The sequence below is a fragment of the Cajanus cajan genome, chromosome 9 (assembly GCF_000230855.2).
Source record: "Cajanus cajan strain Asha chromosome 9, NIPB_CcT2T_4, whole genome shotgun sequence".
In the NCBI taxonomy this organism is placed as follows: Eukaryota; Viridiplantae; Streptophyta; class Magnoliopsida; order Fabales; family Fabaceae; genus Cajanus; species Cajanus cajan.
The window spans coordinates 43,534,600-43,549,006 of NC_138525.1; positions in this window are offsets into that span (position 1 = coordinate 43,534,600).

Genomic DNA, 14,407 nt, shown 5'->3' on the forward strand with positions numbered 1-14,407 from the left:
ATGAGCTAGTGCCATAATTAGAAGGAAGGTCTAATTTATATGCATTGTCATTTATTTTGTGAAGGACTTGGAATGGTCCATCTCCCCTAGGGTTTAGTTTTGACATCCTTTGAGTGGGAAATCTATCCTTCCTCAAATGAAGCCAAACCCAATCCCCAACTTTAAAAGTGAGTTTCTTTCTTCCTTTGTTGTTGTATTTGGCATATTTTTGAGTTTGTTGTTCAATTTGACTCTTGATCTTTTCATGGTATTTCTTAATGAAATCCGCCCTAGATACTCCTTCTTTGTGAAACAAGGAAGGGGTATTAGGGAGGGGTAAAAGATCAAGAGGAGTTATTGGGTTAAAGCCATATACAACTTCAAAGGGGGAAAGATTAGTAGTCTTATGGACTACTCTATTGTATGCAAATTCTAAATGGGGGAGACAATCATCCCAAGTTTTCTTATTCCCTTTGAGGAGTACCCTTAACAAAGTGGAGAGGGATCTATTTACTACTTCGGTTTGGCCATCGGTTTGAGGATGACAAGTAGTAGAATAGAGGAGCTTAGTTCTTAGTTTTTCCCATAAAACTTTTCAAAAGTGACTAAGGAACTTAGCATCCCTATCGGACACAATTGTTTTGGGTAGACCCTGCAAACGGACCACTTCCCTAAAGAAAAGTTTAGCTATATAGCTAGCATCATCCACTATGTGGCATGGTATGAAATGAGCCATTTTTCTAAAACGGTCCACTACCACAAAGATGAAGTCAAATCCCCTTTGAGTCCTTGGAAGCCCAAGCACAAAGCCCAAGCACAAAGTCCTTCTCCAACACTCTTTGGGGTGGGCCATTCTTGGATAGCCTTTATTTTCTCAGAGTCAACTTGTACTCCCTCCTTGCCAACAATGAAGCCCAAAAATTTTACTTGTCCTTGACAAAAAGTACATTTTTCAAGGTTGGCATAGAGGTGGTTGACTCTAAGAATTATTAGGACTTGCCTTAGATGCCCAAGATGTTCATCTAAGGTTTTGCTATACACTAAAATGTCATCAAAGTAGACGACTACAAACTTTCCTATGCAATCCCTAAGAACATGATTCATTAGACGCATGAAAGTGCTAGGAGCATTAGTGAGCCCAAAGGGCATCACTAGCCATTTATACAAACCAAATTTGGTCTTAAAAGCGGTTTTCCACTCATCACCTTCTTTAATTCTAATTTGGTGATAACCACTTTTAAGGTCAATTTTGGAGAATATAACAGCTCCATGTAGTTCATCCAACATATCATCTAACCTAGGGATTGGGTGCCTATACTTTATTGTAATGTTATTGATGGCCCTACAATCCGCGCACATCCTCCATTTGCCATCTTTCTTTGGCACCAAAAGAACGGGGATAGCACAAGGGCTAAGGCTCTTTTGAACCCAACCCTTCTTCAACAAGTCATCAACTTGAGACTCTATCTCTTTGGTCTCTTGGGGATTAGTCCTATAGGCGGGCCTATTAGGAAGACTAGCCCCCGGTATGAGGTCTATTTGATGTTCTATTCCTCTCAAAGGTGGAAGCCCACTTGGAATTTCTTGAGGAAATAAATCATCAAATTCTTTCAAAAGTTGTTGAACCTTTTGAGGTAGAGACTCAAGTTCCTGACTAGTGGCAGCTAATGTCTCTTTGAAGTAGAGAAGGTATAAAGGTTGTTCACACAAAAGAGTTTTCTTGATATCATTTTTGAGGGACAAATGACTTTTGAGCACAACTTTCTTAGAGGAGACACTAGCCTCTAAGCTTGATACCTTCTCTTCCCTTTCTTCATTCAAGGGAGGATTTTTCTTTTGTTTTTGTTTTTGTCTTTTTTTTGTTTTCTCTTCTTCTTCTCTCTTGGCTTTCATTTTTATTTGGTCTTCATTCACTTGTGAAGGTGATAGAGGACACAAAACAATTTTCTTACCTAGGTGATGAAAACTTATCTTATTAGTGAGGCCATTATGCATGGTTTTTCTATCAAATTGCCAAGGCCTCCCAAGTAAAATATGGCTAGCATCCAATGGCACTATATCACATAAAATTTCATCTTTATACTTGCCAATGGAGATAGGAATATTTACTTGTTGGTCAACTACAATCCCTCCTTCCTCATTGATCCATTGCAACTTGTAAGGTTTAGGATGAGGTAGAGTAGTCAAGGCTAACTTGTTAATCAATCTAGTACTACAACAATTACATCTAGATCCACTATCCACAATGAGAGAACAAGTGTTGTCTAAAACTTTGCATCTTGTGTGAAATAAGTTCTCTCTTTAGGATTGATCCAAGTCACTAGATTGATTACCAAGGAGCCTTCTTACCATTAATAAGTCTCCTTCACATGGGTAAGTCTCTTCCTCAGATGCTAAAACTTCTTCTTCATCACTTGAAGATGAGGAAGTAGCTTCATCAAGGCTACTATAGTGATCTTGGCCCCTTAAAATCATGGTTTTCTTGGTGGGACATTGTGAAGCAATGTGCTCACGGCCAAGACACTTGAAACACTTCATGTCACTTGTTTTAGTGTCCTTAGAAGGTGCCTTAAGAGAAGGTCTTTCTTTTTCTTTGTTTTTGTCATTAGGGAAAGGTGTGGAAGAGGGGCCCTCCTTCTTGAAATTCTTGGAATAAGAGAGAGTGGAGTCTTTTCTAAAAGGTTTTCTCTTAAGTTGGTGTTCCACTCTAGAACAAAGTTGAACAAGCTCATTTAAATCCTGTAGACCCCTAAAATTGTCCGGGTCAGAAATAAGACTCAAAGACTCTCGAAGACCGAAGGAAAGTCAGCCGGAAGGACTCCTGGAAGACCCTAGGATGATTCTTTGTAGGTCTAGAAGTCTTAGAGTAGCTTAGAATAAGGGTGTGTGAGGATTGGAGCTCAATACGCCCTCCTAGAGGTTCAGTACGGCCGTACTGAGCCATTTGAACTACAATACGGCCATAATGAAATCAATACGGCCGTACTGAAGTTTTTGAACTTCAGTACGGCCGTACTGAATTCAGTACGGCCGTACTGTAGTTCAAAAACTCAGTACGGGCCGTATTGACCCCCTAGGCCGTATTGCGCCTCAATCCTATAAATAGGACGTCATTGGCTCGTCCTTCCACACATTTGGAGCATTTCTCCACTCTCTGGCTGAGTATTCTTGGGTTTTTGAGCTATTCTCTGCCCTAGAAATCTCTCCGAAAGCTGATCCGACTAAGTTCTTGAGTTCATGAGCCTTTAGCTTGAGACTCGAACAAGTCGAAGGGAAATCTCTTTGATTTCCATAGTAAATATTATTTTTAGGGAAAAGAGCGAGCGAACGTGTAGTGGGAAGGAGCGCCAAAAAGCCTCCTAACTCCTTTTTGAGTATATAAAAGCCCGCTTCGAAGGTTTCTTTCCAAATCCTTTCTTTTACCGCTTTTTGATTGTTGCATTGCACGTTTAAAGCTTTCATCATGTAGATAGTTTACCTATAATCGTTCTAATAAATAGGGGTAGTTTAGTAATTTTACGCTTTTATTTATGAAATAATCCGTCATAGGGAACCCGAAAGGGGCGTTGTGGGGTGCTAACACCTTCCCCACACGTAATCGACTCCCTTACCCAACTCTGGTTGTAATGGCCAAGGTTGATTTGCGAAAATCAATTGCCTTATGTCTTTTTCCAATGTTTTGAGTAAAACATTGGTGGCGACTCCAAGAACCCCTTTTTTGCGAAAACCACTAATCCATGGAGGGTCCCGTTTGGGATTAACATGGGTTGGTGAGAATTATTTAACAAAATTGTTAGTCCGATGAGGTCTCAGTTTGAGAATAAGTCGTTCTAACAATCCATCATTTTTCAAAACTAAAAAAGAGTCCAACCATCGTCGCGAATGCCAATGTCCGTTTCGGCGGGTGGCGACAGATGGCGACTCCACTGGGGAAGCCTCGAGAGTCAGTCCCATTTAGTGATGGATTATTTCTAAAATGATAGTTTAAAATTACTTCATTACCCCTCGCTTGTATTATAATATGTTTTTCCTAATTGGCTTTAATAACTGTTGGATGTTTAAATTTTCGCAATTGTTTGAAATATAAACTGCACACGAACCTTTGCACACAACAGTTCCCTCTATACCCGGGGGCATGAGTGGAAAGCCATAGGGAGTGGATGTTAGTACGGCCGGTTGTCGAATGGGTCTATAGGTGCCCGTAGACCGTTGTCGGAAAACATCACTCAAGGTGAAAACCATGAACTCAAGTCCGACAGTGCGTTGAAGCTTTCCATCGACTTACGACGAGAGGGATTGGGTCCCTATAATGGGGGCACCTTGGGGGCCTTAGACCAGTGAGAACAGTTAGAACCTCCTTGAATATGCACTTGTCTGCAGGATACCCCTACCTCGTGATTCGCTCGTGACTGTTCGTGGATGAGTGAATTGTTTGTGCATTGTTTATGTGACATTGTTTGAGCATACATTGCATTCTTTAAACATACAACATTCCCCTTTTAAAATAAGAATAAATAGGAATAAGAATCTTCCATTACATGGTGTTAACATCTACCCTCATCACATTCATGTAGGTAGTTTTCCTTTTCACCCAAAAATACAAAAATAACAAAATACCCAAAAAAGAAAAAGGGTTATTTATCCAAAGCAAGCAATACCATGCATCATCTTAGGAGCATCTTGAAAACATGATAATGCTTAGTTGAATAAACACAATGCATGCATATTCAACGCCATCATCTCATATCATGCATTCTTATCGAAGATCATAGAGGGATCTAGAGGAGTGCAAGGGCAGTTGAAGAAAGTGGACTTCTTGTTATACCGTGCCGAGAGGTTGGACCACCTCTGTTCTTTGATGCCACATGAGGCTCGTGTTGAGTTCGAGAAATCATATGGACAAGTCCTCGATTTGATGAAGATATGTGTGAATCCGGCCTTTGTGAGAGCATTGGTTCACTTTTGGAGTCTCGATCTGCATTGCTTCGAGTTCCCCCAGTTTGACTTAGTTCCTACTCTCGAGGAGTACGAGCTCATGCTGCGATGGCCCAAATCAGCAAGAGTCTATGTTTTTCATGGTAATTATGTGGCCGTGGAGAGGGTCGCTACTCAAGTCAAACTACCATCACGATCATCTGCCTTAGTGGGGAACGGCAGTATCAAAGGTTGGAAGCTCGCTATGATTGAGGATCACCTTTCTTCCTTAGCTGGTGAGGGAGATTGGTTAGCTTTCAACAAGACTCTAGCGTTAGCCGTGTTTGGGACAGTCCTATTCCCCTTTCACGCTAACACAGTGGACCATGCCGCTATGGATGCTTTCTTCGCATGGGACGTGCACATGAAGAGTCCCGTGCCTGCCATTCTTGCCGACACCTTGCTTTCTGTCAACATATCTCAGCAGAAGCAAGGGAAGATTATCCGATGCTGCACCTCCTTGTTATATGTGTGGAGCATCACACACTTCTACGCCTCTAGTCACATGGGGACTTTCCCCGATCCGTTGAGGAGCTTTTCGAAGATCCCCGTATGCCGCCGTTATGCTTCCGAATGGAAGGAAGAGATGGAACAGTGGAGCATCGAGCACTTCACATGGGTTTGTCCTTGGTTCTGTCCGAGCAACGTATTGATGAGATGCGGCAGTTACCCAAGCGTACCTTTGATGGGCCTCAGAGGTTGAATAGCTTATTCATCTAGATTGGCTATGAGGCAACTTATGAGGACTTAAATTGTTCCTACTAAAGAGGAGCTTGGAGGATTGTGTTTCTCCTTTGATTCCGAGCATCAAAGGGACATGCACACTGTCGTTAGAGCGTGGGAGAGACCAATCTACGAGGGAGATCGAGAGCTTGGAAAGCCTCGGGTATCCGTCTCCACCGACTACGAGACTTGGAGGAGCGAGAGGGGAGTGCCCCAACCATCCACCTCTTGCGCAACCGCAGTTACGAGGAGGTTGCTGCAAGAACAAGTCGATGCCTTGACCAAGAAGCTGGAAATCATGGGAGCTCAGATGAGAGTTCTTGAGGAGAAAAACGAAGAATCCAGTTTCGCCATTGACGGTCTACAAAGGCAGTGCAAGAAAAAAGACCATGAGATAGAGCGGCTCAAGGACGAGTGTGCTAACCTTAATGAGAAGGCTATTCGGGCATCCAAAATGCCAAAGGTCGAACCGAGTAGTCAACTCCGAGATGTCGATGCAAAGATAGCACGCCTTGAAGTTGAGTACGCAAGGCAGGCACAGTTGATCAAGGATATGCAAGATGATCTACTCTCGACTCGATCCGATGCGCAGCAATGGTGGGAAGTTGCTCAACAACAAACCGCAAGCCTTTCCGATTTTCGCAAGAAGGAAAGGGAAGGATTAGCACATATGGCTAAGCTCCGAGAGGAGAAGGATCGAGCCGAAGACGAGCTTAATGAGCTGCAAGCCATGATCAACTACTATATTCAAAAAGCGAAGGACGCTCAAAAGATTAGTGATAATATGAGCCAAGCGGTCCATACGCAAGCCGAAGCAATGGCCCGTCATGTAGAGGAAGCCGAAGTTGAATGGAGAAGAAACATGAACCCGCCTGTGGGTTTCTATCGGCTTTTCTCATTTTGTAAAAATTTGCTTCGAAGCATTGTATAATGAATTGTACACTTTCTTTGATTAATAAATCGAATTTTTGAGATCTATGAAATCTTTCAATTGCCTTTGCATTTCATAGTCATTCATTTGCATACATCTCTCCTAGTAATTCATTAATAACATTAATAAAAAGAAAGGATTAATCGATGCGTATGTTCAGAATGGATCGCACGCCGTTTGTTATTAAGTGTAAGCCAACAACCGCGCCAAGCGAACGCACATCAACTCCGTTGTTGGTAATCAAGACGAATAAAGGGGAAGGTCCGACACCGTTGAAGATCACTGCTCCAAGACCTTTTCCCTACGAATCGAATAAAGCTGTGCCATGGATATACGACATCCATTCTTCTGCCGACAGCGATATCTCTAACATCGCTGGACTTGGGGGCATGACTAGGAGTGGCAGGATCTACACTCCTGAAGATCTTCATGATAAAGCTCCCAAGAATAAAGGAAAGGAAAAAGAAAAGGAGAAAACCGAGGAAAATAAAGAATCCGAGGAGGAGACTGACGAGCTGTTAAAATATATCCGACAGAGCGAGTACTCCATCGTGGATTAACTTCATAGGACGCCAGCAAAGATTACTCTGTTGTCGTTGATCCTAAGCTCCGAACCGCATCGGCAAGCTCTGTTGAAAGTCTTGAACGAGGCGTACGTGTCGCACACTATCTCCCAAGACAAGTTTGAGGGGATTGTTAGTCACATCACGGCTAATGATCACCTCACTTTCACCGATGAAGAAATCCCCGTTGAGGGACCGAATCACAACAAGCCCTTGCACATCTCTGTAAAGTGCAAGGAATATCACATCGCTAAAGTCTTGGTGGATAATGGATCTTCCTTGAATGTGATGCCAAAAAGAACGTTTGATCAAGTGGCAATCAAGGGAATCCAAATGCGCCCGAGCAACATGATCGTCCGAGCTTTCGACGGTTCTAAAAGAGAAGTGGTGGGAGAAATCAATCTTCCAATCCAAATTGGACCCACCATCTTTAATGTCGAATTTCAAGTGATGGACATTACTCCCGCGTACAGCTATCTCCTCGGCCAACCTTGGATTCATGATGCGAAAGCTGTTCCCTCTACGCTCCACCAGAAAGTCAAATTCATAGTGGGTGACAAGCTGGTGACTGTACAAGCCGAAGATGACATACTCATCAGCAAGCCATCTGCCATACCTTACGTGGATGCAGCAGAGGAAGCTCTAGAGACCGCCTTCCAAGCATTGGAGATTGCCAATGTCGAAACGTTTCCCCGAGAAATGAAGAAGGTAGCCTACATGCTCACCAAGAACGGATACTTGCCTGGACAAGGACTTGGCAAGGATTTCCAAGGAATTCCCGAGCTACCCATTATTAAGGATAATCCGGGGAAACAAGGGTTAGGATACAACCCTAATAAAGATCAAAGGACGAAGAGGAACCAAGATCCTTCTCGACGTTCTTTAAGCCAGATCTTTAGGAAGGTCGGTTCACAAGCGTCAAGGCCGGTCGTCGTCATCAAGTGCTCTTCTTCTTCCGATAGGGATGTATAGACCTGATGACTGTTAGAGATCACTCCTCGGGGACAGCTCGACCCCCGAGCCTCGATAGGGCACATGTTTCCGCTAGAATTATAATAAAATCGTTCTTTATTAGTTCTTATTGCTTCTTTTCTTGCTTGCAATAAATTTCTAGACCACATTATTTTTAACCCTATTTGAATAAGCATGAATGAGGTTAAAATCGTCTTAATAACAATAAACCCGCATCATTTTTATGTGGAAGTGTGTGTGACAACTTGGAGCACCTTTCCTTGGCCTCGACAAGTGCCATCATGGATAAAAAAGAAATCCTTTAAGGACAAAATCCTAAAAACAAAAAAAGCTCGGCAGGAAACCCAAAAAGGGGGCTGCGCAAAAATAAGAGCAAAGAACCCGCTAGGAATCCCACGAAAGGGTAACCTAGGCAAAAATTAGGGTTGCAAAAATGAACAAAAACAAAGGTCCGCTGAGACGCCACAAAGGGGTGTTTTAGGCAAAAATAAGGACAATCAAAAAGCAAAAGAAATCCATGATGGTACCACGAGCTGAATTCAAAAAGAAAGGTTCAAGGGAAACTATCTAAGTTGTCGAATCACAACGTCAATAACAAGACTTTCTTAACTTCATAAGTGTTTAATCAAACAAGCCTAAACACATGAGCCTACCTTGGCCAGCCATTCTTACAAAAACCGTTTTCAAAACAATAATAATCCCCTCTAAAACACAAACTTTTGAACAAAAATATCTTTCCTTTCTTTTCTCTTGTCCCAAACGATTTTAGAATAATCTAGTGGAAACATGGAGATATAGTGGTCAATAGGAAGGTTGATACGTCTTCTAAAGGAAGGGAAGGATCACTGGGTTGATGACACCAATCTCGATATAACACGCATCATTCCTCGGTTACAGAAATCGGCAGCGCACAGCCCGTCTAGAGGAATGGCAAAAATCCAAGCAAAGAAACGCATCGGTTAATTCTTTTGAAAAATAAATCAAATAGAATTAGGTGCGTCATACCGCATACATGCATACAGATGATAGGTGTACTGGAAGATCACTTATTCTCTGTTTATTGAAAAAAAAAAAATGAACTTCAGAAAAAACAATGCGCCCGTACCATGTTCAGTACGCCCGTACTAAAATTAGGGTTATGAACAAATTTTCAACTCAATACGGGCGTACTGAAATGAATACGGCCGTATTGGCCATAACGTCCACACCAATACGGGCGTATTGAATTCAATACGGCCCGTATTGGCCCATTCTTTTGTACATCAACAGTAAGATCAGTACGACCGTACTGAATTCAGTACGGGCCGTACTGACCTAATTTTTTCTATAAATACGTCCCTCCTCCTCTCATTCATCACAACATCTTCATTCCTCTGCATACTTTATCTGTGAGTGTGTTTGAGATCCCTCCGATTCCGAAAAATAGGAAAATAGGAAAAATTTCTTGTGTATGACAGCAGCCAACAGAAAAAGCCGAAAAATCGACAAAAAAGGAAAAAATTCAGAAAATCCAACAATCGTACAAAATAACTGAGCCTGGAGAGGCTTGCCGAAATAATACTCCCCAGAGACATCTCAGCTTGCACTCTTGGGCCGAATTCCCAGTGAAAGCTATGAGAGCAAGATCAGCAAGATTCCCCAATGGAAGCATGATCATCCAAACAAAATATCCGAGTCAAAGGACTTAGACTTCCTCAGTGGAAGATAGCTTTCCAACTCGAGCGACGAGTGAAGCTAAGCCTGAAGAGGCTTTCTAAATAATACTCTGGGATACATAAGATCCTCAATCCCCATTCGCCTACTCAGAGGCACTCCTTCAAAAAGAGAAAATCCGAAAAGATCAATAACCATTCCCCAAGCAGAATTCGGTATTCAGCTAAACACCGAACGTCAAGATAATCCGCCTAACAGAAGAGGCCAATCAAGATCAATATGACAGAATCCACCAGCGGATAACAGCCTACGCAGAGGCAACAAAACCAGAAAATCAAAAAAGTCACCCGAATAAGGATAACCGGGATACTCCACCAACGTCGAAAGGACGTCAGCCAATCATAAGGCATCGCTCACCTCAGAAAGAGCATCTTTGTGTCTGCATCCCCAAGGAATCAGAATTTCCCCAGTGGGCACCAACTACACAATGGAAAGTTGGGACACAAGAACCTATGAGTAACTGCACATCCCCTAGACGGATCCCTGCGTTATCCAGCCCTCAGCGGCACCAAAATCAAAAACAACCGACGAAGCAGCATCGTGGACTGTGGAGACAAAATCATCACAAATCCCTGGAGAGGGCAAACTCACGCTACCAAAGTGACCAGAAGCACGGAGGTATGCAACCCTGGGGAGGGCAAACCGCAGACCCTGGAGAGGGCAAACTCACGCTACCGAGGTCGTCAGAAACACCGAGGTATGCATGAGCCTGGAGAGGCGACGACTAATACTCAGCTACCGACGTCGTCAGAAACACGGAGGTATGCAGCTGCCAATGTCGTCAGAAACACGGAAGCATGCAGACCCTGGAGAGGGCAAACTCACGCTACCGAGGTCGTCAGAAACACCGAGGTATGCACAAGCCTGGAGAGGCGACGACTAATACTCAGCTACCGACGTCGTCAAAAACACGGAGGTATGCAGCTGCCAACGTCGTCAGAAACACGGAGGCATGCAGACCCTGGAGAGGGCAAACTCACGCTACCGAGGTCGTCAGAAACACCGAGGTATGCACGAGCCTGGAGAGGCGACGACTAATACTCAGCTACCGACATCGTCAGAAACACGGAGGTATGCAGCTGCCAACGTCGTCAGAAACACGGAGGCATGCAGACCCTGGAGAGGGCAAACTCACGCTACCGATGTCGTCAGAAACACCGAGGTATGCACGAGCCTGGAGAGGCGACGACTAATACTCAGCTACCGACGTCGTCAGAAACACGGAGGTATGCAGCTGCCAACGTCGTCAGAAACACGGAGGCATGCAGACCCTGGAGAGGGCAAACTCACGCTACCGAGGTCATCAGAAACACCGAGGTATGCACGAGCCTGGAGAGGCGACAACTAATACTCAGCTACCGACGTCGTCAGAAACACGGAGGTATGCAGCTGCCAACGTCGTCAGAAACACGGAGGCATGCAGACCCTGGAGAGGGCAAACTCACGCTACCGAGGTCGTCAGAAACACCGAGGTATGCACGAGCCTGGAGAGGCGACGACTAATACTCAGCTACCGACGTCGTCAGAAACACGGAGGTATGCAGCTGCCAACGTCGTCAGAAACACGGAGGCATGCAGACCCTAGAGAGGGCAAACTCACGCTACCAAGGTCATCAGAAACACCGAGGTATGCACGAGCCTGGAGAGGCGACGACTAATACTCACCCTGGAGAGGGCAAACTCAACCTGGAGAGGCTACTCAACAATTTTCCCACCTGAAGACACTACAAGTCGGAAGGATGGCTTACTCCCCGGACAATTGGGTCAACTCCTTTACTTGTCAACCGGTACACCAAAAAAGCCGTTTGACTAAGTAAAGGGGGGGCAGCTGTAGACTCCTAAAATTGTCCGGGTCGGAAATAAGACTCAAAGACTCTCGAAGACCGAAGGAAAGTCAGCCGGAAGGACTCCTGGAAGACCCTAGGATGATTCTTTGTAGGTCTAGAAGTCTTAGAGTAGCTTAGAATAAGGGTGTGTGAGGATTGGAGCTCAATACGCCCTCCTAGAGGTTCAGTACGGCCGTACTGAGCCATTTGAACTACAATACGGCCATAATGAAATCAATACAGCCGTACTGAAGTTTTTGAACTTCAGTACGGCCGTACTGAATTCAGTACGGCCGTACTGTAGTTCAAAAACTCAGTACGGGCCGTATTGACCCCCTAGGCCGTATTGCGCCTCAATCCTATAAATAGGACGTCATTGGCTCGTCCTTCCACACATTTGGAGCATTTCTCCACTCTCTGGCTGAGTATTCTTGGGTTTTTGAGCTATTCTCTGCCCTAGAAATCTCTCCGAAAGCTGATCCGACTAAGTTCTTGAGTTCATGAGCCTTTAGCTTGAGACTCGAACAAGTCGAAGGGAAATCTCTTTGATTTCCATAGTAAATATTATTTTTAGGGAAAGGAGCGAGCGAACGTGTAGTGGGAAGGAGCGCCAAAAAGCCTCCTAACTCCTTTTTGAGTATATAAAAGCCCGCTTCGAAGGTTTCTTTCCAAATCCTTTCTTTTACCGCTTTTTGATTGTTGCATTGCACGTTTAAAGCTTTCATCATGTAGATAGTTTACCTATAATCGTTCTTATAAATAGGGGTAGTTTAGTAATTTTACGCTTTTATTTATGAAATAATCCGTCATAGGGAACCCGAAAGGGGCGTTGTGGGGTGCTAACACCTTCCCCACACGTAATCGACTCCCTTACCCAACTCTGGTTGTAATGGCCAAGGTTGATTTGCGAAAATCAATTGCCTTATGTCTTTTTCCAATGTTTTGAGTAAAACATTGGTGGCGACTCCAAGAACCCCTTTTTTGCGAAAACCACTAATCCATGGAGGGTCCCGTTTGGGATTAACATGGGTTGGTGAGAATCATTTAACAAAATTGTTAGTCCGATGAGGTCTCAGTTTGAGAATAAGTCGTTCTAACAATCCATCATTTTTCAAAACTAAAAAAGAGTCCAACCATCGTCGCGAATGCCAATGTCCGTTTCGGCGGGTGGCGACAAATCCCTATATGGTAAGAGTTTAACTTTGTCTCTTATTTCAAGGTTAAGGCCACTTTGAAATCTTGAGATGGTGGTCCTCTCTTCTTCCCTTATCCCAGCCCTCATCATGATAACTCCATAGTTTGCCTATATTCTTCCACACTAGATGACCCTTGTTTCAATCTTTGAAGCTTATCCATAAGCTCTCGGTCATAGTATAGAGGAATATGCCTCCTTCTCAAGGCACTACGGAGCTCATTCCAATATTGGATTGGGGGCTCATGATTTATTCTTCTTTCTCTTTCTAAGGAGGTCCACCAATACATGGCATGCCCTTGGAAGCTAAGGGTTGCCAAAGAAACCTTTCTCTCTTCACTCACTCCATGGCAAGAAAATAGTTGTTCTACTTTCATTTCCCAATCCAAATAAGTTTCAATGTTGTCTTTGCCATGAAATGAGGGAAGAATGATGTGGGGTTCCTGTAGACCCCTAAAATTGTCCGGGTCGGAAATAAAGCTCAAAGACTCTCAAAGACCGAAGGAAAGTCAGCCGGAAGGACTCCTGGAAGACCCTAGGATGATTCTTTGTAGGTCTAGAAGTCTTAGAGTAGCTTAGAATAAGGGTGTGTGAGGATTGGAGCCCAATACGCCCTCCCAGAGGTTCAGTACGGCCGTACTGAGCTATTTGAACTACAATACGGCCATACTGAAACCAATACGGCCGTATTGAAGTTTTTGAACTTCAATACGGCCGTATTGAATTCAATACGGCCGTACTGTAGTTCAAAAACCCAGTACGGGCCGTATTGACCTCCCAGGCCGTATTGCACCTCAATCCTATAAATAGGACGTCATTTGCACGTCATTCCACACTTTTTCCACACTTCTGGACCCTCGTGCTGAGTATTCTTGGGTTTTTGAGCTATTCTCTGCCCTAGAAGTCTCTCCGAGAGCCAATCCGACGAAGTTCTTGAGTCATGAGCCATTAGCTTGAGACTCGAACAAGTCGAAGGGAAATCTCTTTGATTTCCATAGTAAAAATTATCTTTAGGGAAAGGAGCGAACGAACGTGTAGTGGGAAGGAGCGCCAAAAAGCCTCCTAAACTTCGTTTTGAATATATAAAAGTCCGCTTCGAAGGTTTCTTTCCAAATCCCTTCTTTTACCGCTTTTATTTATTGCTTTTTGATTGTTGTATTGCATGTTTAGAGTTTTCATCATGTAAATATTTTACTCATAATCGTTTCTAATAAATAGGGGTAATTTAGTAACTTTACACTATTATTTATGAAATAATCCGTCATAGGGAACCCGAAAGGGGCGTTGTGGGGTGCTAACACCTTCCTCGCACGTAACCGACTCCCTTACCCGACTCTGGTTGTAATGGCCAAAGTTGATTTGTGAAAATCAATTGCCTTGTGTCTTTTTCCAATGTTTTGAGTAAAACATTGGTGGCGACTCCAAGAACCCCTTCTTTTTGCGAAAACCACTAATCCATGGAGGGTCCCGCTTGGGATTAACATGGATTGGTGAGAATCATTTAACAAAATTGTTAGTCCGATGAGGTCTCAGT